This window comes from Aquarana catesbeiana, linkage group LG12, assembly GCF_042186555.1.
Source record: "Aquarana catesbeiana isolate 2022-GZ linkage group LG12, ASM4218655v1, whole genome shotgun sequence".
In the NCBI taxonomy this organism is placed as follows: Eukaryota; Metazoa; Chordata; class Amphibia; order Anura; family Ranidae; genus Aquarana; species Aquarana catesbeiana.
In genome coordinates this window covers 37547118-37574741 of record NC_133335.1, presented here as the reverse complement: position 1 = coordinate 37574741, position 27624 = coordinate 37547118, and the positions used below count along the sequence as shown (strand labels likewise).

The following is a 27624-nucleotide window of genomic DNA, read 5'->3' as shown; positions in this document are numbered from 1 at the left end:
ATTTTAGGAACTATAAACTGCTAAATACCTTTTCTCATTAGCAGTATATAGCAGTCTTGTGACTTCTATCAGTGTCTGGTCAAGCACTGGTTAAAGCTTGTAGGATAAGTTTTCATTCTCCTCTGACTGTCCTATGAGGCTCCATGACTCCTGACTATAGGCGTGCACAGGGGGTGTGTCAGGTGTGCCTGGGCACACCCTAATCACAACGTGTGGTGCACATTCCCCCTACTGCCCGGGTACCCCCCATGTTGGCCCCGCCCTGCAGTGCTGCTGGCTTCCCTCCTCTCCTCCCGGCTGCTGCGTGGGGTCTTTCAGGATGGAGAGCGGGGGAAGGGGCTTATAAATATGTAATTTCTAAATGAACACTGTGAATGCACTCACTCACTGTGTTCATTCATAACTGAAGCATAGTAAACTGTGTTTACTATGCTTCAGTTTGTGAATGAACAGGAACCGCACCAAACTGAGCATGTGCTGAGTGCCCCCAGGGCTCTGTACTATCAGGAGATGGATTGGGGACAATGGAATAAGGGGAGGATCAGCGAAGACAGAATCAAACAGCCTTTTTACACAATGTGCAGGATTAACCCCTTAGGTTCCACAGTGAGTATAATAAGCAGGCTTTACTGCATATACTATAGCTCCCAACTGTCCCTGATTTCGAGGGACTGTCCCTGATTTGGAGCAATGTCCCTCTGTCCCTTTTTCCACCTCATTTGTCCCTCATTTTGGTCTGATCTTTACAGTTATATATAAAATACACTTTTTATCTTTCAAAAAGTGTTTCCCAGTGCTAAACCTTTCATCCAAATTCTAAATTGCTGCATTTGTAAATTTTAAAAGCCAATATAAAGGAATAGTAGTGGTAAAAAAAGCCCTTGTGGATTTAATGAACCTTTTTTTTTTTTTGGTTCTTTTTTTGTCTTATGTCTACATATATTTGCTAGTAGGTGTCCCTCATTCCCATCTCAAAATGATGGGAGGTATGCATATACAGACTGATTTTACTGTTGTGGGTTTAGTAACACTTTAAGTAAATACAAAGTATCTTTATAAATGTCAAATATTGAATAACAATAGTATAAAAAAATCACTCACATATATAAATAGATTGTCATTGGGGAGATTTCCCTTCACTTCCTGTCCTATAGCCAAAACAGGAAGTGCGAGGAAATCCATAAAAATTAAAAGAATACTTTGGGGACCCCCAGGTCACCAGAACCAGTGTCCCCTCTATTAGTTTTCTGGGGACAACCCAAAATTTGAGATTTTCTTTTACTTTCACTTTCAATGATAATGGTAAACAGGACAAATAGAGAGGGCGAATCTCCTTAATGGGGGCACAGACAGCAATAAAAACTGACAGGGGGTCTTAATCCATCTCCACTCCACCCAAAACTAAAAAAAAATGTTTTGCCTTTCATATAGTCACATAGTAGGTGAGGTTGAAAAAAGACACAAGTCCATTAAGTCCAACCTATGTGTGTGATTATGTGTCAGTATTACATTGTATATCCCTGTATGTTGTGGTCGTTCAGGTGCTTATCTAATAGTTTCTTGAAACTATCAATGCTCCCCGCTGAGACCACCGCCTGTGGAAGGGAATTCCACATCCTTGCCCTTAGTTGTACTTTGAGTAAATTAGCCTTGATGATTGTGTGTTTTTATATATTTAGGTTTCTATGCATTACTGTTGAGAAACTGATCCAAAAAGGTAGAGACTCCTCCAAATTGGCTATTATATTTTTATATGCCTTAAATACCTCATGCCTGCTGGACCACTTCTAATTTAACTCATGCATTTATTTATTTATTTCCTTTAGTGAATCGACTTTAACACCTTTTTTAGGTAAATTTCTAATAAGGTGATAGTAAATTGACATTTTCAGCATCTCATGAGATGATTAGAGAATATGCGTCACATGATTCGATTATCTCATGAGATGGTCCTTAGTGAATTGAGCCCACTGTGACGTCTGTGCTGTGTGGGCTAGTCTGGCTGTGGTGTCCTCTTTCCAGTGTACCTGCATGGCTTGTGGGTTGCAGTACAGTGTGCAGCATGGTTCTCCTCCAGCTGCGTTTCCCTGAGCTCACTCCTCTCTCTCCTCTCTCTCACCTTGATTGGCCATGAGGTGAGCAGTTTGGATCCTACACCCACCAGCATCAGGATGTCTCACCTGGGTGCACAGAGTTGGTCCTCTATGTAAGTGGAAGCTATTGCTTATTATAAAGTATTGGTGCATTGCTAATTGGATTTTCTTGCTTCTTCGCTTGCTTCTGAGAGGTTGCGGTCCTGACTGATTGGGCCAAGGTTGCACCCTGTCCATATCCAGCAAAGGCTGTGTTCCCAATTTGCTGAGCTGAGACTGTAGTTCTGCCTGTTTTGATCATTGCTGCATGTGTGGACTTTTTTGTAATATATGTATATATATATCTATATATATATATATATATATATATATATATATATATATCTCTATATCTCTATATATATATATATATATATATATATATATATATAGAGATATATATATATATATATATATATATATATACTGTACGCAGCACCCCCTGTATACAGTAGGTAAATTTAGTTGGGCTCCTGTTGTAGCCGGAGGAGCCAGGGTCAACGTGTTAGAGTTAGCTGGCAGAGCTCCAAGGCCTTGTTGCCTCTGTTGCCCCCCCCCCCCCCCTCAGCTTCTAGAACTGCTGGATAATTCTAGAACCTAGAGAGCAGACAGAGATGAGGCCTGAATAGCTATGGAGTCTCCTCCAATACCTAGGTGGGGATGGCCCAGAAGGTGGAGAGATATCCCATAATTATTCTGGAGCTTGGCCATGTGGGCGCAGATTCTGGGGTCCTGTCACCTGGAGGGAACCCCTGTGCTGGGAGGCTCTGTCCGCTGGGCAGAAGGAAGGAGTCAGAGGACAGAGAGAGAGAACAGCACAGGAAGCCTCACACCCTTTCATTCTCAACTAGGCTTAGCTGAGCCACCCTGGGAGCCATTGGGACCTGTCCAGCAGGAGGCTCGTTCAGTAATCACCACATGAGCTACAGGATCTACCAAGGGGATTGAGTGAGTAGCTTCAACCACTACACCCCAGAGCATATAGAGGAGAAGCAGCAAGGTGCAATACCCAGCTAGCCATCTATAGAGGGACAGCTTAGAGCCACTTAGCCATCACAGCTACCCTACACCTCCTGCTTGGGGATTCTAAAGAGAAGCCAGGTGCCTTGGCATGTTTCTACAGAGAGAAAGCACCTGCATTTAGTGTTTGAAATCCTTTCTTTAAACAGTTAAGCTGATCCGTTTATCCTATGGGAAGACAGCCGTGTTATTTTTGCTGGCAGAGATAGTTTCAAGTCCTCAAGTTACATTTAACTACAGCTCTAGGCATCCCATATCTTCTCAACCCTATCCAAGTTTATCTCCAGGGAGGGACCCAGGATTCACATTTAGGGTTAATGTGAGGTTCAGAGCTATCATTTCTGAGTGGAAAAAGCTGTGTTTTTGTCTTTTTCCAGATTCTGTAGTTCTGGATCAGAACTTTCAATCCTGTGTCCAGGTTTTGCTAGTCGCCTGCAACCTGGCTGACTACACAGGTGTGCAGGGTCATTATATACTCAGGGCTGAGGATAGCTCAGAGCTACCAGTTTGGAGACAGCGTCCAGTTTGGAGACTGCTCCCAGTGTGGGAGACAGAAGGTCTTACCTGGTATCAGGGGGTCCCAGCCAGAAGCCAAGAGGCAGAGGGTCTAACGAGTGGTCAGAGGGCCTAGCTAGAAGCCAAGAGACAGAGGGCCTCACCGAGTGGTCAGAGTCCCCAGCCAGAAACCAAGAGACAGAGGGTCTCACGAGTGGTCAGAGGGCCTAGCTAGAAGCCAAGAGACAGAGGGTCTCACCGAGTGGTCAGAGTCCCCAGCCAGAAGCCAAGAGACAGAGGGTCTACCCAAGGGGTCAGAGATTCCCCAGCCAGAAGCCACGAGACAGAGGTCTCAGTTCCAGGAGTCAGGTCGGCTCCTATCTGGGGAGTCAGGAGAACCCCAATCCATAGGCCAGAGATGGGCCATGCAGTGGGGCACTGCAACTGATGGCTGAGCGAGCCAAGTGTTTCACGAGAGCTGGACAACACAGTCAAGAGACTGGTAAGTGGACTAGTAGTGGGTCAAAAATCACCATTTTTGGGGTTATTATTAAATTATCTATTGTGCTGTCTATTTTTTTTGTGTTTTTCTATATTATACCAGGTTCCACTGGTTATTGGATAGCCACATTTTTAGTGTCAAAGCCAACCAGAAGGCCGCTGGAGAGAAGCTTTTGTTGTCTCTTCCTTAATTCACTAAACCAGACTGACTCTTGCTACATTCAATAACTGGACTGACTCTTCCTACATTCAATAACTGGACTGACTCTTCCTACATTCAATAACTGGACTGACTCTTCCTACATTCAATAATGACTGACTCTTGCTACATTCAATAACTGGACTGGCTCTTCCTAAATTCAATAACTGGACTGGCTCTTCCTACATTCAATAACTGGACTGACTCTTCCTACATTTATTTACTGGACTGACTCTTCTTACATAAAAAAACTGGACTGACTCTTCTTACATTCAATAACTGGACAGACTCTTCCTACATTCAATACCTGGACTGACTCTTACAGTCAATAACTGGACTGACTCTTCTTACATTCAATAACTGGACTAACTCTTGCTAGATTCAATAACTAGAGTGACTCTTCCTACATTCAATAACTGGACCGACTCTTGCTATATTCAATAACTGGACTGACTCTTGCTACTTTCAATAATTGGACTGATTCTTCCTACATTCAATAACTGGACTGACTCTTCCTACATTCAATAACTGGACTGACTCTTCCTACATTCAATAACTGGACTGACTCTTCCTACATTCAATAACTGGACTGACTCTTCCTACATTCAATAACTGGACTGACTCTTCCTACATTCAATAACTGGACTGACTCTTCTTACATTCAATAACTGGACTAATGCCGCGTACACACGGTCGGACTTTCCGGCATACTTAGTCCGGCGGACCAGATTGTGCCGGACAATCCGCCCGTGTGTAGGCGCCGGCGGACTTTTCCGGCGGACTTTTTCCCAAAAGCCCGCCGGACCTAGATTTGAAGAAAGTTTTAAATCTTTCCGCCGGACTCAGTTTCGGGCGGAAAGTCCGCTCGTGTGTGTGCTGGTCCGACGGAAAGCCCGCTCGTGTGTATGCTGGTCCGACGGACCAGATACGACACGAGGGCAGGGTATTGCATCTCGCGCTCGCTGCAATAGGAAAAACACATTTTCCTATTGCAGCGAGCGCGGGGCATACCAGGCCCTTAGGTCTGGTATGGATTATAAAGGGAACCCCCTACGCCGAAAAAACGGCGTGGGGTCCCCCCTAAAATCCATACCAGACCCCGATCCGAGCACGCAGCCTGGCCGGTCAGGAAAGGGGGTGGGGACGAGCGAGCGCCCCCCCCCCCTCCTGAACCGTACCAGGCCGCATGCCCTCAACATGGGGGGTGGGTGCTTTGGGGAGGGGGGCGCCCTGCGGGGCCCCCCACCCCAAAGCACCTTGTCCCCATGTTGATGAGGACAAGGGCCTCTTCCCGACAACCCTGGCCGTTGGTTGTCGGGGTCTGCGGGCGGGGGCTTATCGGAATCTGGGAGCCCCTTTAATAAGGGGGCCCCCAGATCCCGGCCCCCCACCCTATGTGAATGAATATGGGGTACATGGTACCCCTACCCATTCACCTAGGGAAAAAGTGTAAGTAATAAAACACACTACACAGGTTTTTAAAATAGTTTATTAAACAGCTCCGGGGGGGGGATCTTCCTCCGGCTTCGGGGGTCCCTCCGCTTCATCTTCTCCCGGGGTCCGGTTGGTTCTTCTCCCGGTGTTCCAGTTCTTCGGCCAGCTCCTCTGCTGTCTTCAGGTAGCTCTCTTGCCAGCAGAGGTCCGGACTCCTGGGCTTCTGGGCTTCTGGGCTTCTGGGCTTCTTCTCTTCTCTTCTTTTCTCCAGATGTTGACACGACGCTCTCTCCGGCTGGACTGCTCTCCGAGGGCTGCGTTGTGACTTATATAGGCGGAGACCCCGCCCCCTTTTGATGTCACAGTCCCTGGGCATGCTGGGACTGTGACGTTTTAGGGGGCGTGGTCACTGGGTGATGTTGACCACGCCCCCTAAAACGTCACAGTCCCAGCATGCCCAGGGACTGTGACATCAAAAGGGGGCGGGGTCTCCGCCTATATAAGTCACAACGCAGCCCTCGGAGAGCAGTCCAGCCGGAGAGAACGTCGTGTCAACATCTGGAGAAGAGAAGAGAAGAGAAGAGAAGAGAAGAGAAGAGAAGAGAAGAGAAGAAGCCCAGAAGCCCAGGAGTCCGGACCTCTGCTGGCAAGAGAGCTACCTGAAGACAGCAGAGGAGCCGGCCGAAGAACTGGAACACCGGGAGAAGAACCAACCGGACCCCGGGAGAAGATGAAGCGGAGGGACCCCCGAAGCCGGAGGAAGATCCCCCCCCGGAGCTGTTTAATAAACTATTTTAAAAACCTGTGTAATGTGTTTTATTACTTACACTTTTTCCCTAGGTGAATGGGTAGGGGTACCATGTACCCCATACTCATTCACATAGGGTGGGGGGCCGGGATCTGGGGGCCCCCTTATTAAAGGGGCTCCCAGATTCCGATAAGCCCCCGCCCGCAGACCCCGACAACCAACGGCCAGGGTTGTCGGGAAGAGGCCCTTGTCCTCATCAACATGGGGACAAGGTGCTTTGGGGTGGGGGGCCCCGCAGGGCGCCCCCCTCCCCCAAAGCACCCACCCCCCATGTTGAGGGCATGCGGCCTGGTACGGTTCAGGAGGGGGGGGGCGCTCGCTCGTCCCCACCCCCTTTCCTGACCGGCCAGGCTGCGTGCTCGGATCAGGGTCTGGTATGGATTTTAGGGGGGACCCCACGCCGTTTTTTCGGCGTAGGGGGTTCCCTTTATAATCCATACCAGACCTAAGGGCCTGGTATGCCCCGCGACGGGGCTCGCAAGGTGTCAATCTCGCCGATAAAAGCGGCAAGATTGACTTCCTTTTCTAGTCCCGTCACACCTGAGTCACGTTCAAAATGAACGGACTTGTCCGTGTGTGGGCAAGTCCGTTCATTCTGAAAGTCCGCCGTAACTCCGGCGAAAGTCCGTCGGAAAGACGGGCGGACTTAGCCCGCCGGAAAGTCCGGTCGTGTGTGGGCAAGTCCGTCCGTTTTAAAGTCCGGCGCACCTGGCGGACAAAGTCCGTCGGAAAGTGTGCCGGACCAAGTAGGATAGAAAGTCCGACCGTGTGTACGCGGCATTACATTCAATAACTGGACTAACTCTTGCTACATTCAATAACTGGACTAACTCTTGCTACATTCAATAACTGGACTGACTCTTCCTACTTTCAATAAACTTGATTGCCTGTTCCTGAACTAATTAAACTGGACTGACTCTATGTGAATTCAATAAAGCAGGCTGACTCTTCCTGGATTCAGTAAACCGAACTTAATCTTCCTGAATTAAATAAACCTGAGTCTTCCTGAATTCTGTGTAGCGCTAACCTCTGCAAGGGCCACTGATTTGTACCCCACGTTCTTTTCCCACCAGTGTAGATGCAGCCAGGCAACCAGCAACATTCACTCTTCTGGCTCAGTAAACAGTCTAGGGGTTGGCGTTTCCTGCTTTTTTCCTTTTTTGCTTTATCCCACAGAGCTGGCTTTCTCTGAAGATAGCTGCCGCCATTATCTTACTATATGGACTTATAGACTTTCATTTATTTACATTTTTAGCAGTTCTATTTATGGACTATTATATTCCCTGCTTTAATTAGTCCCCTTCTATAGCAATCGTCATTCACAAGCACACTGCCTTTGCGCCAGCAGTTACTGTATTTATAAAATCTGACCTGTGCACATATATCTGTAGTGTTTACTTATCTCTCTCCAAAGCTCCAAGTTCTGTGTCTTTTTGTTGCTCCGTTCTTCTATTAACAGTATGATAACTTCTGACAAGTTCTTCGACACAGGAGATAGCAGCTTGAAATTTGCGAGGGAACTTAGAGATAGATTAGCAGAGAACTGGTCTATTCACCGTACAGCTCTGCAAGTTTCTTTGTTCCTCAGCCTATGTGGAGGGGTGTGTGTGCCTTTCCTCCAATCAGCTCTCACACAGTGTATGCCCAGACTCCCCTGTCACTGCTGAAACCGGAAGAAACATTTGTAACATGTGCATTTTCTAAAGAAAGCTGTAGAGAGATTTGTTTAATCTCTGTGTATCATCTGAGGCTGTTCACTTCACTGAGTACAGTGCCTTGAAAAAGTATTCATACCCCTTGACATTTTCCACATTTTGTCATGTTACAACAAAAAATGTAAATTTATTTTATTGGGATTTTATGTGATAGACCAACACAAAGTGGCACATAATTGTGAAGTGGAAGGAAAATGATAAACAGTTTTAAACATTTTTTTTCAAATAAATATATTAAAGTTTGGCGTGCATTTGTAGTCAGCCCCCCTGAGTCAATACTTTGTAGAACTACCTTTCTCTGCAATTATAGCTGCAAGTCTTTTTGGGGATGTCTCTACCAGCTTTGCACATCTAGAGTGAAATTTTTGCCCATTCTTCTTTGCATAATAGCTCAAGCTCTATGAACAGCAATTTTCAAGTCTTACCACAGATTCTCAATTGGATTTAGATCTGGACTTTGACTGGGCCATTCTAACACACGAATATGCTTTGAGCTAAACCATTCCATTGTAGCTCTGGCTGTATGTTTAGGGTCGTTGTCCTGCTGGAAGGTGAACCTCCGCCTCAGTCTCAAGTCTTTTGCAGACCCTAATGCCCTGTACACACGATCGGACATTGATCGGACATTGGATTTTTTCCGACGGATGTTGGCTCAAACTTGTTTTGCATACACACGTTCACCCAAAGTTGTCGGAAAATCCAATCGTTCTGAACATGGTGACGTAAAACACATAGGTCGGGACTATAAACGGGGCAGTAGCTAATGGCTTTCGTTTCTTAATTTATTCTGAGCATGCGTGGCACTTTGTCGGATTTGTGTACACACGATCGGAATTTCCGAAAAAGGATTTTGTTGTCGGAAAATTTTATAGCCTGCTCTCAAACTTTGTGTGTCGGAAATTCCTATGGAAAATGTGTGATGGAGCCTACACACGGTCGGAATTTCCGACAACAAGGTCCTATCACAAATTTTCCATCGGAAAATCCGACCGTGTGTACAGGGCATAATGCCACGTACACACGACCGGACTTTCCGTCAGAATAGACTCCGACAGCCTTTCCGACAGAGTTCTGATGGAGTTCCGCTGAAACAGACTTGCCTATACATGATCACACCAAAGTCCGATCGTTTAGAACGCGATGACTTACGACGGGACTAGAAAAGGGAAGTTCAGCAGCCAGTAGCCAATAGCTGCCCTTGCGTCATTTTTGGTTAGTCGGAATAGCATACAGACGAGCGGTTTTCCCGATAGGAACTGATTCCGTCGGAAAGATTTGAAACATGTTCTATTTCTAGGTCCATCAGAATTTTAGAAAGAAAACGTCCGATGAAGCCCACACACGATCTGAATGTCCGATGGAATGATTCCTTCGGACCTTTTCTGCCGGAAAGTCCAGTCGTGTGTACACGGCATAACAAGTTAAGATTGCCCTGTATTTGGCTCCATCCATTTTGCCATCAGCTCTGACCAGCTTCCCTGCCCCTGCTGAAGAAAAGTATCCCCACAACATGATATTGCTACCACCATGTTTCACGGTGGGGATGGTGTGTTCAGGGTGATGTGCAGTGTTAGTTTTCCACCACACATAGCGTTTTACTTTTAGGCCAAAAAGTTCAATTTTGGTCTCATCTGAAAAGAGCATCTTCTTCCACATGTTTGCTGTGTCCCCCACATGGCTTTTTGCAAACTGCAAACGGGACTTCTTATCGCTTTTTTTCAACAGTGGCCTTATTCTTGTCACTCTTCCATAAAGGCCAGATTTGTGGAGTGCATTACTAATAGTTGTCCTGTGGACAGATTCTCTCACCTGAGCTGTGGATCTCTGCAGCTCCTCCAGAGTTACCATGGGCCTCTTGGCTGCTTCTCTGATTAATGCTCCCCTTGCCCAGCCTGTTAGTTTAGGTGGACGGCCATATCTTGGTAGGTTTGCAGTTGTGCCATACTTCCTATTTTCGGATGATGGATTGAACAGTGCTCTGTGAGATTTTCAAAGCTTGGGATATTTTTTTATAACTTAACCCTGCTTTAAACTTCTCCACAACTTTATCCCTAACCTGTCTGGTGTGTTCCTTGGCCGTCATGATGCTGTTTGTTCACTAAGGTTCTCTATCAAACTTCAAGGGCTTCACAGAACAGCTGTATTTATACTGAGATTAAATTACACACAGGAGGACGCTATTTACTAATTAGGTGACTTCTAAAGGCAAATGGTTCCACTAGATTTTAGTTAGGGGTATCAGAGTAAAGGGGACTGAATACAAATGCACGCCACACTTTTCAGATATTTTTTCTTTTCAGGGTTTACTGTATATACTCGAGTATAAGTCGAATTTTTCAGCACTTTTTTTGTGCTGAAAGTGCCCCCCTCAGATTATACTCGAGTCAAGCACTTTTCTGCATCAAAAAATTTCATTTTCCGAACCGAATTTGGGGCCCCGTATCTCAGGGCCACTTGGGGCTAGGAACCCCAAATTTGGTGTGCAAACCCAGTGGAACTGATACCACAACATATCCAAAGCTGAAGTTCCTAGCACTAAGTGACCCCGAAATACGGGGCCCCAAAATCAGTTCGGAAAATGTCATTCTCTGCTGCAGAAAAGTGCTTGACATTTTCTGAACCGAATTTGGGGCCCCATATCTCAGGGTCACTTGGTGCTAGGAACCCCAAATTTGGGGTGCAAACCCAGTGGAACTGGTACCATAACATATCCAAAGCTGGGGTTCCTAGCACCAAGTGGCCCTAAGATACGGGGCCCCAAAACTGGTTTGGAAAATGTCATTCTCTGCTGCAGAAAAGTGCTTGACATTTTCTGAACTGAATTTTGGGGCCCTGTATCTCGGGGCCACTTGGTGCTAGAAACACCAGCTTTGGAAAATGTTATGGTGCTAGTTCCACTGGGTTTGCACACCAAATTTGGGGTTCTTAGCTCTAAGTGGCCCCGAGATACGGGGCCCCAAATTCGGTCAACTGTGTCCATCTGCAGCAATGTCATTTCGGGACCCTTTGGGTTCAGAGACCCCAAATTTTGGCTGCAACTAGGGGGCATCTAGGAACCTTTACTACCGAGTTTGAAGTTCGGGGGACTATGGCTGCAAATGGGCACAGTGATGCTGCAAATGGGCATTGTTGACCCTCTTTTCCACTTACAGTAGCTGTGCATTTCTCACCCTCGTCTTATACTCGGGTCAATAAGTTTTTCCCATTTTTTTTGTGGTAAATTAGGGCCTCGACTTATACTCGGAACGACTTATACTCGAGTATATACGGTACATCCACTTTAAAGATAAATACAATGTATTATGTTTACTGCTCACTTATTTTTATTGCACAGCTGCATTACATGGTGTTTTTATATACATGCCTTAAAGCGGAGTTCCACCCACTTTTGAGAGGTGGTCTTAAATGAAGGTTCACCTCTCCACCCCTAGTTTTTGGCTAGTTAAAAGATTTTTTTTTTTTTCTAACTTACCTTTTTATGAAGTACAGCCTGTACTTCTGATCCATCCGGTCCGCGGCGCAGAACGTCATATCATCTTCTTCGGCAAGCCCCCCCCATGTCTTCTGGGACATGTGTGTCCCAGAAGACAGCTGGCCATTCACAAAGCGCCACACAACTCGCGCAGTAGGAAACGGGCAGTGAAACCGCAAGGCTCCACTGCCGGTTTCCCTTAATTAGAATGGCAGTGCCTGCAGCCGATCCGATCGACGGATCGGCCTCGGGATATCGCGGGCTCCCTGAACAGGTAAGTGTCCTTATTAAAAGTCAGCAGCTACAGTGTTTGTAGCTGCTGACTTTAAAAAAAAAAATTTGCAGGTGGAACGCCGCTTTAAGTTCAACTTTACTATATACAATGTATTATTGACATCCCAAGGTACCATTTCAGATCCGTTTTTTTTTCCCTGATTGTCCTTACATGCCTTGCAGATAACATTTTACACCATGAAGCACATACATCCTTCCTGTTACCTCAACCTATTATTCCCCTAATCTGATCCCTTATCTGATGGAGACAAGGAATGTTTGCCTCCCCATACAGCCAGACAATGATTTTTTCTGAATAATATTTACTAACACGTATTCATATTGGAGCACCTGGTTTATATTTAGGACAGTTTGAAGGTGTTTGGGTCAGCCTTCTCAACTTTTTCATCATGGAGCAAATCTTAAAATAATTTTTTTTCATTATCGGGGAACCCCAACTAAAATATATTATATCTGCAGCTAATAGTACCATGGCATGACATATAATTTGTAAATATAGCAATAAACGCAATACTAAAGAATTTGGTACGCCTAATGTATCTGACACCTAATATGGCTCACTTTTAACACACCCCTGCTATATTCAACAAATTTATTTTCAGTAAAAATCATGAGAAGAAAATGAAACAAATAATAGTGATGTCTGTCACTTGGGTGGTCAATGGAGACATGCCCTGGTGGTCAGTGTAGTGCACCTTAATGTTGGTAGTCAGTGTAGTACCTCTTTAAATTGATGCTTAGTGTAGTGCCCTCTTACATTTGTGATCAGTGTAGTGTCCCCTTTCCTTTGTGGTCATTGTAGAGTTTCCTTATATTGAGTGCCCCCCTATGTTGGTGGTCAGTGTGGTCCCCACTTACATTGCTGGTCAGTGTAATGCCCCCTTACATTTGTGGTCAGTGTAGTGTCACCCTATGTGGGTGATCAGTGTAGTGCCCTCCTACATTACTGGTTAGTGTAATGTCCCCTTCTATTGGTGGCCACTGTAGTGCCCCTATTCATCTGTCGTCATTATAGTGCCCCATACATTGGTTGTCTTGTACTGCTAATCAGTGTTTTGTCCCCTTACATTGGTGGTCAGTGTAGTGTCCCCTTACATTGGTGATTAGTGTAGTGCCCCATTAGATCGGTCAGTGTAATACCCCTTTGCATTGGAATTCAGTATAGGGTTCCATTATATCGGTGATCAGTGTAATGCCTTCTTACATTGGTGGTCAGTGTAGTGCCCCCTTCGATTGGTGGTCAGTGTAGTGCCCCCTTCGATTGGTGGTCAGTGTAGTGCCCCCTTCCATTGGTGGTCAGTGTAGTTCTCTCTTACATTGGCGCTCAGTGTAGTTCCCACTTACAATGATGGTCAGTATTGTTCCACCCTTACATTGGTGGTCAGTGTAGTTATGTCTTACATTGGTTGTCAATGCAAGACCCCTGAAACACTGGTGTTCAGGGTAGTTCCCTCTTACATTGGTGGTCAATGTAGTTTCCCCTTACTTTGGTGGGTATTGTTGTTTCCCTTTACATTAGTGGTAAGAGAAGTGCTCCTTACACTAGTGGTTAGTTTAGTTTTCTCCTACAATAGTTGCCAAGTGAAGTGCCTTGTTTTATTGTAGGTCAGTAGAAAAGTGTCCCCCTTACATTTGTGATTGGTGGACATAGGCTTCTTATATTGGATGTCAATGGGAAGAATACTCTGTTACTTTCTTGATCAGTGGAAAGAATGCCCCACAACAGGCTGCTGCTGATGACATCATACAGTATCTCACAAAAGTGAGTACACCCCCTCACATTTTTGTAAATATTTTATCTTTTCATGTGACAGCACTGAAGAAATGACACTTTGATACAATGTAAAGTAGTGAGTGTACAGCTTGTATAACAGTGTAAATTTACTGTCCCCTCAAAATAACTCAACACACAGCCATTAATGTCTAAACCGCTGGCAACAAAAGTGAGTACACCCCTAAGTGAAAATATCCAAATACGGCCCAAGCTGTCAATATTTTGTGTGGTCACCATTATTTTCCAGCGCTGCCTTAACCCGCTGGGTCATGGAGTTCACCAGAGCTTCACAGGTTGCCACTGGAGTCCTCTTCCATTCCTCCATGATGACTTCACAGAGCTGGTGGATGTTGGAGACCTTGCTGTCCTCCACCTTCCATTTGAGGATGCCCCACAGATGCTCAATAGGGTTTAGTTCTGGAGACATGCTTGGCTAGTCCATCATCTTTATCCTCAGCTTCTTTAGCAAGATAGTGGTCATCTTGGAGGTGTGTTTGGGGTCGTTATCATGTTGAAATACTGCCCTGCAGCCCAGTCTTTGAAGGGACCGGATCATGCTTTGCTTCAGTATGTCACAGTACATGTTGGCATTCATGGTTCCCTCAATGAACTGTAGCTCCCCAGTGCCTGCAGCACTCATGCAGCCCCAGACCATGACACTCCCACCACCATGCTTAACTGTAGGCAAGACACACTTGTCTTTGTACTCCTCCTCCTGGTTGCCGGCACACACGCTTGACACCATTTGAACCAAATAAGTTTATCTTGGTCTCATCAGACCACAGGACATGGTTCCAGTAATCCATGTCCTTAGTCTGCTTGTCTTCAGCAAACTGTTTGCGGGCTTTCTTGTGCATCATCTTTAGAAGAGGCTTCCTTCTGGTACGACAGCCATGCAGACCAATTTGATGCAGTGTGCGGCATATGGTCTGAGCACTGACAGGCTGACACCCCACCCATTCAACAGCAATGACTGCAGCAATGACTCATACGTCTACTTCCCAAAGACAACCTCTGGATATGACGCTGAGCACGTGCACTCAACTTTTTTGGTCAACCATGCCGAGGCCTAATCTGAGTGGAACCTGTCCTGTTAAACCGCTGTATGGTCCTGGCCATCGTGCTGCAGCTCAGTTTCAGGGTCTTGGCAATCTTCTTATAGCCTAGGCCATCTTTATGTAGAGCAACAATTCTTTTTTTTCAGATCCTCAGAGAGTTTTTTGCCATGAGGTGCCATGTTGAACTTCCAGTGACCAGTATGAGAGAGTGAGAGCGATAACACCAAATTTAACACACCTGCTCCCCATTCACACCTGAGACCTTGTAATACTGATGAGTCACATGACACCGGGGAGGGAAAATGGCTATTTGAGCCCAATTTTGATATTTTCACTTAGGGGTGTATTCACTTTTGTTGCCAGTGGTTTAAACATTAATGGCTGTGTGTTGAGTTATTTTGAGGGGACAGCAAATTTACACTGTTATACAAGCTGTACACTCACTACTTTACATTGTAGCAAAGTGTCATTTCTTCAGTGTTGTCACATGAAAAGATAGAATAAAATATTTTCAAAAATGTGAGGGGTGTACTCACTTTTGTGAGATACTGTAGGTTTCAGTGGCTTCCTATCTGAGAGATGAGAGCTCTAATGTCACCAACTCTAACAGTGCTGGCCCTGTCACATGGGAGATCAGCCTACCACTGGTCACAGAACTTCTAACCACCCCTGGAGAAATCCTAATTGAGAAACATTGGTCTGGATTAATGTCACAGTATAATGCTAAAGACTCTTTGGATGCAGCCATATTTAAAATGTATCCAGTGTCCCCAGATTCCTCTAGAATCCATTTTTTTTTTTTTAAGGGCCAAAAAAGTTTTCCACTGCTTGCTACTTGCCAATTTCTGTCTGGTCTACATCTTGCCTCATATGTGGGCAGGGAGGTTATAAAAAACAGCAATGACCTTTTTCCAAAATATATTATCTGGTCTTCCTCAATCTTAAATATTGTGCATTATTACTAGACATGCGCACACTGAAATATTTTGTTTCGGAAATTCGGTTTCGTCTGAAAAATAAATGTAATTAGTTACTCCCAAAATTTGTTTTTATTTATTTTGTTTCGTTAAAAAATGCATTTGTACGAAAATCCAAATTAATTAAGGCCGAATCTGTCAATTGAAGGCTTATGGTGTCTGTCGGATGTTCTAAGAAGATTCGACGAAGCAGCTAAACTGTACAACGCCGCAATCGTACATTTCGTATGCTCCTCATACGATCCGCTTGCGGCGATCGTATGTTTTTAGCTGCTTCGTCGAATCTTCATGCCGAAGCAGCGACCACTAACAGCTCTTTTACTATTGTCTCTATAATGTCGAATCTTTTCTCTTTGTGTCAAAAAATCTTGGACTAACAGAGTTAGGTTAGGCACAGATCGCTATTGTCTTCTATCTATCTATATCGAGCTGTTGTCACAACGATACGAAAATATAATGGATACGAAAATAAAGCATTTTTTTTTATTTCGGATCTTTTGAAATCGTTTTGTTAAAATACCCGAAATTCAGATGAAAATGAATTTGGACGATAACGAATGCACATGTCTAATTGTTATTATATTGGCAACTATAGGATGCATCATTGCTCAGACTTCCTCAGTCTACTCACCTTCTGAAACTGAAGTTTTCCAGGGTGTATAAGTGTTGTAATTACTCAGTTTATTTATATAATGCCATACTAGGTAACACTTTACAGCAATCTCTGGAGAATTCACATATTTTTATGTTCACAATCTAATGTCACTCACCACATAGATCATACCCCTGGTGGAACCCAAACTCATGACTTTGAAGCCATCAGGCAAATTGGGTCATCGTTGATTACACTTTGATGTATAAAGCCCAGTACTTAGGCTAATTTCCAAACAGTAGAGCAAATAATTGAGTCAATCATCTTCTACTTTCCATCTTGCATAAAAAAACATGAATTTTGATTGGTTGCTATGAGCAAACCACATTTTTTATACCCAGATAGGTATATATATCCAGATAGGTTTAATGTTTTTTTTTAACCCAACTCCACCCCAAACTTTGTCAGGGTTGGGGTCTTTTATTTTGCTATTTGTGCCCCTGTCCCTGTGGAGAGTTACTTTAGGAAATCTTTCCAATGAGGACCCAGGCAAAAAACATTTTCAGCAAACTGGGGAAGAGTTATTACTGTCCGTTTCTTTTTTTTTTTTTTCCAGTTGACAACCACACCCCCATTTCTTGTACAGGCATCACAGTAACATGAAATGAGGGGAAAAAATCTGCATACGAGTCACAGACAGAATTATAAACCTGACGTAAATTTGACCTATACAAAGTTAAAAAAGAAACAAAAATGGGTGTGCTTAGTCTTAAGCCTCGTACACACGATCGGATTTTCCAACGGGAAATGTTCGATGTCAGGCTGTTGGCGGAAAATCCGACCATGTGTACGCTCCAGCGGACAATTGTTGTTGGACTTTCCGCCAATAAAAGCAATAACTCCAAGGCCAATAATAAATAACACGTTATCTCCTCCGATTCCGCAACATGTCTGGTTGGCGAACGGCTGTTCAGAAACGAACTTAAAAGCGCAAACTGAAAAGCGATAAGTGAAAAATGCGAGAACAAAAGCGCGAATCAAAGCTCACCAAACTTCTACTAACACGAAATTAGCAGAAGGAGCCCAAAGGGTGACACTAAAGAGCTGAAAAACCACGTAGTATGTCTAGTAGGTCACTACGTTCATAATTGTTGGCCAACATTTGTGTGACCGTGTGTATGCAAGACAAGTTTGAGCCAACATCCTTTGGACAAAATTCTGCGGTTTTTTGTCAGAAAGTCTGATCGTGTGTACTGGGCTTTAGTATTAAGTCCAAGAAATCAGTCATCTATTTTCTGCAATCTCAAATTTTAGATTTCAATTGTCTTGGGGGCACTAAAAATAGGAGAGTCACAAGGAATGAATATCTTTTTATTAATATCGAAACCTGAAAAATTATTAGGGATACCCCATCTAGGGTGCTGATCCCTAGGTCATAGTGTACATCTTGAACCTTAAACCATTCCAGAACAGGTGAGAGGAGCCGTAAAGGTGGGTTCCCAGGTGGTCTCAGTATCCTTTCGTCACCTATATACTCATCCTTTTTTGAAGGATTCTTCTAGGCGATGGCATGTTTTATCACGGTGATGGAGTGAATATGGCTCCTGTTTAAAGAGGAAAAAACAAGTAAAGTCAATAAAAATATATGATGCATACTCAGCACCCACCCATGTGTTCAGTCTTGGCCACATTGCTAAATTCCACATACCCAATCACCAACATCTCCTTGTCACCCATGTAAAACATATAATGTAAATTATGGCTTTTAACCTCATGAACTTCGGAAGATTTTACCCCCTTCATAACCAGGGCATTTTTTATTCAGCATTCTGCTACTTTAACTGGCAATTGGTTGGTCATGCAATATGTACACATTACATTTTTATCTTTTTTTTTCCCACACAAATAGAGCTTTCCTTTGGTGGTATTTGATCACCACTGGATTATTTATTTTTTATTATATAAACTAAAAAAAGCCTGAAATTTTTTGAAAAATAACAATATTTTCTACTTTCTGTTATAAAACTTATCCAATAAAATCTAATTTCTTCATAAATTGAGGCCACGATGTATTTTGCTACATGTCTTTGGTAAAGAAAAATCCCAATAAGTGTATATTAATTGGTTTGTGTGAAAGTTATAGGCTCCATGCACATTATAAGTGAATAAGTGAAACAAAAATTTTGCCCATAATGCTCATAATTAGCATTTTTGTGTCGGCTTTTAGCAGCGAGCATTAGCATTTGTTGGCGTTTCCTGTAATGTGACTCATTCCCTTTTTCTTATGTGCATTCCTCTTAAGAAAAAAATCCAAAATGTTAGTTAGCAGCAGTTGGGAGCATTCAGCTTTTTTTTTTCTGCCAGCAAATCACTCCCAAAAAACGCAAACAAAAAAAGTTGACCCCTCAAATGACCCCTTTTTTGGAAAGAAGACAGTCCAATGTATTTAGTAAGAGGCATGGCAGGTTTTGTGAAGTCGTACTTTTTTTTTGTCACAATTTTTTGGAAAAATTAAGAAATTAAATCATTTTTTTTTTCACAATTTGTTTTTATATACTGTGAGCGATCAGGGATACTGACTGGTGAAAGTATGTAAAAAAAACAAAAAACAAAAAAAAAACACAATAGCTTTATTCAACTTTTTAAAACATTTTCTTTTTGTTTTTTTTTCACATCCTGTCATTTTTTTTTAATATACTGTCGTCAGTGCAGTGACTGGTGACAGTATTAAAAAAAAATTAAACAAACAGGTTTTTATTACTTTTTTTTCCCTTTTCTTATATATTGTTTTTTTACATCCTGTCATCAGAGTAATTCAGTGTCACCATGGTAACACTGTACTGCTCTGCGGGATGATCAGGGATTTTTTTTTTTTTTTTTTACACTATTATTGATGATCACTGTTATAAGCAATAAACTGAACTCTCATGAATGGCTTTCATTCATGACAGCCTGTGATATGTGACTGGCTTCAGCTAATCACATGGTACAGAGTGCTCTGATTGGCCCAGGTACCATGTGATAGCTGTTGGCCAATCACAGCATTACAATAGTAAGCAAAAAAGCCATTCATGACTGTTTTGTTGACGCTGTGATCATGTGATCGCTATGACCAATCATAGTGATCATATGATACCCCGACTGCTCATAGTGTCTGGGTACCGAGTGCCATGATCTGCTGTGTCCACCAGGTAGGAGCGATCATTGGATCGTGGCACTGCATGCCTCAGTGGGTGCGCCAGTGCGCATATGCTCAGTGACGTACCAGTACATCGCCAAGTCTGCAGCTGCCGCCCTGTCGCAGTAAATGCACTGTGCGTGGGTGGCAAGAGGTTAAAAGGGAAACTCCAATTTTGAGAAAGGCCTCATGCACACAGGATGTAAAAAAAACTCTGCGTTTACAGGCGTTTTACTTTTTTAGCATCTAAACGCACCTCTATGTTAGCCTATATGATCATACACACATAGGCGTTTGCAGTCATATTAGAAGATCAGCGTTTAGAGGCAGAAAAAAATGCCTTTCCTTCCCCTTCCCTTCTCCTGTTGTGTATACAATTATCATTATATATTGTAAATAATAATTTATGATTTTTACTATTTTCAGACGCTATGCTGTATCTTTTTCATTGGATGCTAATCTACACTGCAGTGCTTGTCCTGAAGAAGCCACTACCATAAAATGTGTTGATATTGTATGCTGCACATATGCGCTTCTAATTTAAATCTCATGAGTAATCTGTGCAGATTTGTTTTTATGTGGATTCATGCATTGTTCTTTTTTACACCTGTATTTATAATAGACACAATTTTTAATATATAGTATAGATTAGTTGGTTCCCTTAGTGCAGGGGTCGGCAACCTACGCCCCGCGGGCCACATCCAGCCCGCAGCCGCTAAATGTCTGGCCCGTCAGTGCACATGATGAATTCACGTGCAGCCGGCTCGTGGACATTTTAACTCTGGTCAGCTTTCTTGGTATAACAACCAATGCAGCTGATGTCGCAAGCAGCGGGGGGGACGCCGCCTCCCACGGCTCGCCCGGGCTCTCCCGTCCCACTGAGAGGAACGAGCGACCAGCCGGCACGTCCGTCGGCTGGCCGGAGACCCGAACGAAGCCAGAATTGGCTTAGATCAGGTCTCAGATCTAGTAACCCGGAAACAACGTCATGACATCACTTCCGGTTTATAGAAGACTTAAAGGCGCCAAATTTTAAAAAATGACAGTATTTAAAACAGCCAAACTTGGTGTTTTGAATGCTTTTAAGTGCAAAGGAGGGATTTGAGGTCTTTTAGACCCCCGATCCCTCCATCAAGAGTACCTGTTACAGCCTATTACTGTCACTAGGGATGTTTGCATTCCTTCTGACAGCAATAAAAGTGATCAGAATTTTTTTTTTAAAGAGACAGTGTAAAAATGAAAAAAAAAAAAAAAATGTAAAGCGCCCCATCCCTCCGTGCTCACAACTGAAAATATAAACAGTGTTCAAATCACACATGTGAGGTATCGCTGCGATCATTAGAGCGAGAGCAATCATTCTCATGCAAGACATGCTTTTTAAGTACCGTAGTTTGTCGCTATTCCTTGAGTGTGTGCAATTTTAAAGCATAACATCAGGGGGAGGGGGGCTATGTAATATGCACGAGGGCTGTGTAATGTGCGGGATGGGGGGCTGTGTAATATGCAGGGGGCTGTGTAATGTAAAGGGGTCCAGAGGTGCGGGGCTGTGTAATGTAAAGTGGTCCAGAGGTGCAGGGGCTGTGTAATATAAAGTCGTCCAGAAGTGCAGGGGCTGTGTAATGTAAAGGGGTCAAGAGGTACGGGGGCTGTTTAATGTAAATGGGTTCAGAAGTGCAGGGGCTGTGTAATGTAAAGGGGTCCAGAGGTACGGGGGCTGTGTAATGTAAAGGGGTCCAGAGGTGCGGGGCTGTGTAATGTAAAGGGGTCCGGAGGTGCGAGGCTGTGTAATGTAAAGAGGTCCAGAAGTGCGGGGGCTGAGTAATGTAAAGGGGTCCAGATTATCAGATTATTATCTTCATTTATTGGCAGGTGAATGTGGCCCTACATGCATTCACATACACTGAATCTGGCCCTTAAGTGGAAAAAGGTTGCTGACCCCTGCCTTAGTGCATTTAAAGACCCATAACTTGTTCCTCTCTTTTTATTAGGGGATCTTTTTTTTTCCTTTTGACTTCCGGGATGGTGCTGTATGCACAGTCTTTTTCTTTGTAGTTTGATTCCCGCCATAATGAACTCTCTATTACACATGCAAGTTTCCAGTGTATGCTGTTCTGGAGTTCATTTTATTCCAAAGCACAACAATTGTTTTATTACATGTAGGTGAAGTGTGTATGGCCATTCTATTTGTAAGTGTTGGAGAAAGGCGCATACAGAGCACACTGACGTGCATGGTAATGGTTGTCATCGCATGTTATCTAAGCACAATGCTAAATTTTATATGAATTTTTGCTTTTAATTGACACAATGTGGCTGTGCGTGGCCAATGTAATTTGTTTCCGCATTGTAAAAAATATAAAGCTTTTTCAACAAAAACAGGTCATTCTTGTTCCTTGCTTAGAAGAGAAATGCATTGCCTGTATATAATAGCAGAACTCCAATAGTGTCTGGTGCTAATTGTGTGTGTATAAGCCTTTGTTCTGCTGCGTACAATAGTCGGATTGTTGTGTATACTATTATATGATGTCCTTGTTAATAGGTGTATCATACAGGTGTGTGCAGACACAGATCCCTTCACTTATAATCCATGCTTTTATCTTCAATAATAAAGCATTCTACTTGTCAGGTGCTGTTTGTTCACATCATTTCCTCAATCTCATTGGATAATTTGATAGGTAAATTATGTATTGGTGATTACAATGGAAGGATAACACTTTTCACGTTTGAGCTGTCTATTTTCTTCTAGAAAATAAAAGGGATTTGATCTTCTTTTGTAATTGATGTGATCAGCACTTTTATTTAAAGTGGATGGAACTAACTGCCTGACATATAGGGAAGATTTACTTCAACCGGAGCACACAGAATCTGGTGCGGCTGTGCATACAATGGGAAAATAATTATTCGATCCCCTGCAGATTTTGTACGTTTGCCCACCAAGAAATGAAGGGTCTATAATTTTTATCATAGGTGTATTTTACATGATAGAGACAGAATATCAAACCAAAAATCCAGAAAAAAAACACTTGATACAAATGTTATAAATTGAGTTGCAGTTCAGTGAATAAATAAATATTTGATCTCCAAGCAAAACATGACTTAGTACTTGGTGGAGAAACCCTTCTTGGCAAGCACAGAGGTAAGATGTTTCTTGTAGTTGGTGACCAGGTTTGCACACATCTGAGGAGGGATTTTGGTCCACTCTTCTTTACAGATCTTCTCTAAATCCTTAAGGTTTCTTGGCTGTCTCTTGACAACTCGAAACTTTCAGCTCCCTCCATAAATTTTCCATAGGATTAAAGTCTGGAGACTGGCTAGGCCACTCCGTGACCTTAATGTGTTTTTTCTTGTGCCACACCTTTGCTGCCTTGGTGGTATGTTTTGGGTCATTGTCATGCTGGAAGACCCATTCATGACCCATCTTCAGTGTTCTGGTGGAGGGAAGAAAGTTCCCATCCAAGATTTTACAATACATGGCCCCATCCATTGGCCCCTCAGTGCAGCAAAGTTGGCCTGTACCTTTAGCAGAGAAACAGCCCCAAATCATAATGTTTCCACCTCTATGTTTGACTGTAGTGATGGTGCTTTTAGGGCCAGAGTCAGCGTTTTTCTTCCTCCAAGTACAGTGAGTCCCCCTCCTCAAGAAGGTACATGTTCAGTCATGCCAATGAACATCTAAATAATTCAGAGAAGGAATGGGAGAAGGTGCTCTGGTCAGATGAGACCAAAATTGAGCTCTTTGGCATTAACTCGACTCGTCATGTTTGGAGAAAGAAAAATGCTGAATATGACCCTAAGAACACCATCCCTACAGTCAAGCACAGAGGTGGAAACATTATGCTTTGCATCTGTTTCTCTGCTAAAGGTACAGGCTGACTTTAAGGGGGCAATGGACAGGGCCATATATTGTAAAATATAGAACACTGAAGATGGGTGGTGGATAGGTCTTCCAGCATGACAATGACATAAAATATACTGCCAAGGCAACAAAGGAGTGGCTCAAGAAGGAACACACTAGGGTCACGGAGTGGCCTAGTCAGTCTCCAGACCTTAATCTTATAGAAAATTTATGGAGGGAGCTGAAACTTTGAGTTGCCAAGAAACATTAAGGATTTAGAGAAGATCTGTAAAGAAGAGTGGACTAAAATCCCTCCTGAGATGTGTGCAAACCTGGTTACCAACTACAAGAAATATTTTACCTCTGTGCTTGCCAACAAGGGTTTCTCCACCAAGTAATAAGTCATGTTTTGCTTGGGAATCAAATACTCACTAAACTGCAACCTAATTTATAGCATTTGTTTTATGTGTTTTTTCTGGATTTGTGGTTGATATTCTGACTCCATTTTAAATACACATATGATAAAATTATAGACCCTTTGTAAGTAGGCAAACTTACAAACTCTGCAGGGGATCAAATAATTATTTTCCCCACTGTAGTAACCGATCAGCTTCCAGGTTTTATTATCAAATCTTAATTAAACAAGCTGAAGGTAGAAGCTGATTGGGTACTATGCACAGCTTTACAAGATTCTGTGTGCTCCTTTTTTTTAGTAACTCTCCTCATAGTGTGCCAAAACTCAACTGCCATTTTATAGCTGTTTTTTTATCACTTTTGTGTATCTGAGTGCTGCTGCAACCTATTTGCAATTACTTCATGTCTATATCATTATTATTATCATTAGTGTTATTATTTTATAATACAGGATTTATATAGTGTGAACAGTTTGTGGGTAGGACCTACTCACCCAGCACTTGTACCTGCTCATCAATGCTTGGGACCAGGCAGGACCACGGTCATTTGGAAGTCAAACATTATGGTGGTACCCCCAAAATGTACTGAACTAAATAATTATTATTTTAATATTTGGTATCACACCCCCTTGAAAAAATAATTTAAATCAATCACTTCTTGTGACCATCAAGGAGTTTCTTATACCTCTACTGGGATTTTGGACCACTCTTTTTTCACCAACTGCTCCAGGTCTCTAAGATTGGAAGGGGTCAATTTACCAACTGTTGTTTTGAGATCTCTCCACAGGTGCTTTATGGGATTTAGATCTGGACTCATTGATGGCCAGCTCAGTACTTTCCAGCTTTGTCTTAAACCATTTCTGGGTGCTTTTGACATGTGCTTTGGGTCATTGTCCTGCTGTAAGACCCATGACCTCTGACAGAGACCCAACTTTCTGACACTGGGCCTTACATTGCTCCCAAGAATTCTTTGGTAGTCTTCAGATTTCATAATGTACACGGTCAAGATATCCAGTGCCTGAAGCAGCAAAGCAACCCCAAAATATCAGTGAACCTCCACCATGTTTGACTGTAGGGACTGTATTCTTTTCTTTAAAGGCCTCAATTCTTTTTCTGAAAACAGAAGAATGATGGGCTTTACCAAAAAGCTGTCATTTTGTTTCGTCTGTCCACAGCACATTCTCCCAAAAGGATTTTGGCTTCCTCAGGTAAGTTTTGTCAAACTCCTATCTGGCTTTTTTGTTTCTGTGTCAGCAGTGGGGTCCTCCTGGGACTCCGACCAGTGTCCCTTTTTATTCAGATGGCGATGTATAGTGTGAGCTGACATAGTTGTACCCTGTGCCTGAAGGTCAGCTTGAATTTGTCTGGAAGTTGATCGAGGTTCTTTATCCACCATTCGAATAATCCTTTGTTGCAGTCTTTGATCAATTTTACTCTTTCGTCCACGTCCAGGGACATTAGCTACAGTGCCATGGGCTGTAAACTTCTTGACAATGTTGTGCACAGTGGACACAGGAACATTAAGATCTCTGGAGATAGTCTTGTAACCTTGAGATTGACCATGCTTTTCCACAATTCTTTGCTGTTCTTTCTCTTCTCCATGCTCTGTGAGACACACAACAGAAAGGTTGAGTAATTTTTTTCACCATTTTAACTGGTAGCCAGTGTCATTTCTATATTGTCAGCACCTGTTAATTGATACAGGTGAGTTTAATTACAAATTACAGGAGCATCACAAACTTGGAATGAAATTATTTCTTCCAGTTTTGACAAGGTGGCAATAATTGTGTCCAGTCAAGTTTTGGAGCTTTGGGTAGAATGTATCAGATTTAACTTTTTGTTTCTCCATTTTTTTTTGTGCCATACCAATACAAATAAAAGAAATACACATGATAATGCCAAAACATTTGTAATTGCAACAATTTTCTGGGCGAAGGGATGGTCCCACAGGGACAGTTGGGAGCTATGCAAGTGTGCTTCACAGGCCCCATTCGTTGATACATCCCAAGTTACATTGCACCCCTTAAATAGCTTCAGACCAAGTTTAGAACGTTTCAAAAGACTTTACTGAACTCTCTCTCTCTATACACATGACACAGTTCCAACCCTATCTGTCTAAGCTCAGACTGCCCAGGTGTACCTTAACAAGGTGCAAGTCCATAAATGGTGTCCTCCAAACCTGGCAGATTCCTCTGATATTCCTGTGCTCCATGGGAGTACATGACACAGCAGTCCCTTCTCAGTGTCCCATGTGCAACGATTTTCCATTACATCTTTAAGCTTGGCCTCTCTTCTTCCCATGCAGGCAGAACCTCCTAAGCAGCGCCCCCCCCCCCCCCTAGTTTTTTACAGCACAGGGTGGAGGGCAGAGCCCATAAAATCCTGGCAAACTGGAGAGCAAGGTTTAATCCCTTCCCTACATGGGCAGGCTAACTAATCTTGCTAAAACATAACCTTCTCTGTAGGCACCTGCCTACAGGTTTGCACAGCTCTTACAATGCAAGACAATGTGAGCTTACAATCTAAAAATGCGTTCACTTCAACATAAGCTGCCCATCATTGCTCTGGACCAACTTCCTGGTGGTGACAATGCTGGACTATGTCTTTGTGATGTGTTTCAGCAAGGGTTGCAACCAGTGGTGGGACAAGGTCATCCATCGCCCAGGGCTAAGATGCCAAATGTCGCCCCCCCCCCCCCCCCCGATTCATGATGTGCAAGCTTAGGGTATCCCACACCTAGCAGTTACTCACTTGTTAAAATCACTGCCACTGCCACTTCTCCTGTCAGCCTTGGAACAACAGGAAGGTGCCCTATCTCTACAGTAAACCATTTCTGCCAAGGGCAACCGCCGCTTCTGCCCATTCCTTGTCCCGACCCTGGTGACAACACAGGAGAGAGGTGTTGTCACCCTATAAGAGGCAGTGGCCGAACAAGAACTTTCATGGCAGGATCACCAAGAATTATTTATTATGGCAGGATCACTAGGATTTGTTTATCGACAGCTGTAGAGTTGAAGCTGAAGTTTAGGTATGAATTTTATTAAATAGTTACATTGTTCTAGCTTGGACCAATGTAAGTATGCATATCTCACCCATTAGCGATCCCTGTGGAAGCCAATAATCACTGTAGTAGCTGCCGTTACTACACCGATAGCATACCTCCCAACTTTTTGAGATGGGAATGAGGGACACCTACTAGGAACAGCATGTAGGCATAGGACACACACCCTTAAAGGAGAATTAACCTAAAAAAAAGATTAGTTAAACCCACAAGGGCTTTTTTTACCACTACTATTCTTTTATACTGACTATTGACATTTACAAATGCAGCAATTTAGATTTTGGATGAAAGGTTTAGCACTGGGAAACACATTTTGAAAGATAAATAGTGCATTTTATATACAACATTATAGATCATACCAAAATGAGGAGGAAAGAGGAACAGAGGGACAATGTTCCAAATCAGGGACAGTCCTTCCAAATCAGGGACAGTTGGGAGCTATGCGATAGTCAGTGGTTATTGCAGGCATGGAAGCAGAAAATGAAGGCAGCAGTCCCCGGGGTGACATTTTTAGTACGTAACACACCTGAACGTGGGAATGATCTATCAATCTGTTTACTTTCTAGGGTGAAAAGGTAGTGTTTAATGTTAAAGAAAATACAGCCATCATTTACAGAATTACTGCCTTGCTAAATCAACAAACCTGAGCGAATTGTTAGCTTATACTCT

The 27624-nt window shown here is 43.2% G+C and overlaps 1 protein-coding gene and 1 long non-coding RNA gene across 2 annotated transcripts in view; one reads left to right on the top strand and one right to left on the bottom strand.

Moving 5' to 3' along the window:
- Window positions 1-27624, top strand: part of HNF4A (hepatocyte nuclear factor 4 alpha) — a 162155-nt gene that overhangs the window by 6936 nt on the left and 127595 nt on the right. The window lies entirely within an intron of this gene.
- LOC141114106 (uncharacterized) overlaps window positions 17829-27624 on the bottom strand; it is a 55481-nt gene continuing 45685 nt past the window's right edge. Inside the window, exons 2-3 of the long non-coding RNA XR_012236871.1 lie at window positions 24580-25499; window positions 17829-18075 (exon numbers count right to left, since the gene is read on the bottom strand). This is a non-coding gene — a long non-coding RNA (uncharacterized lncRNA). The remainder of the gene's footprint in view (window positions 18076-24579; window positions 25500-27624) is intronic.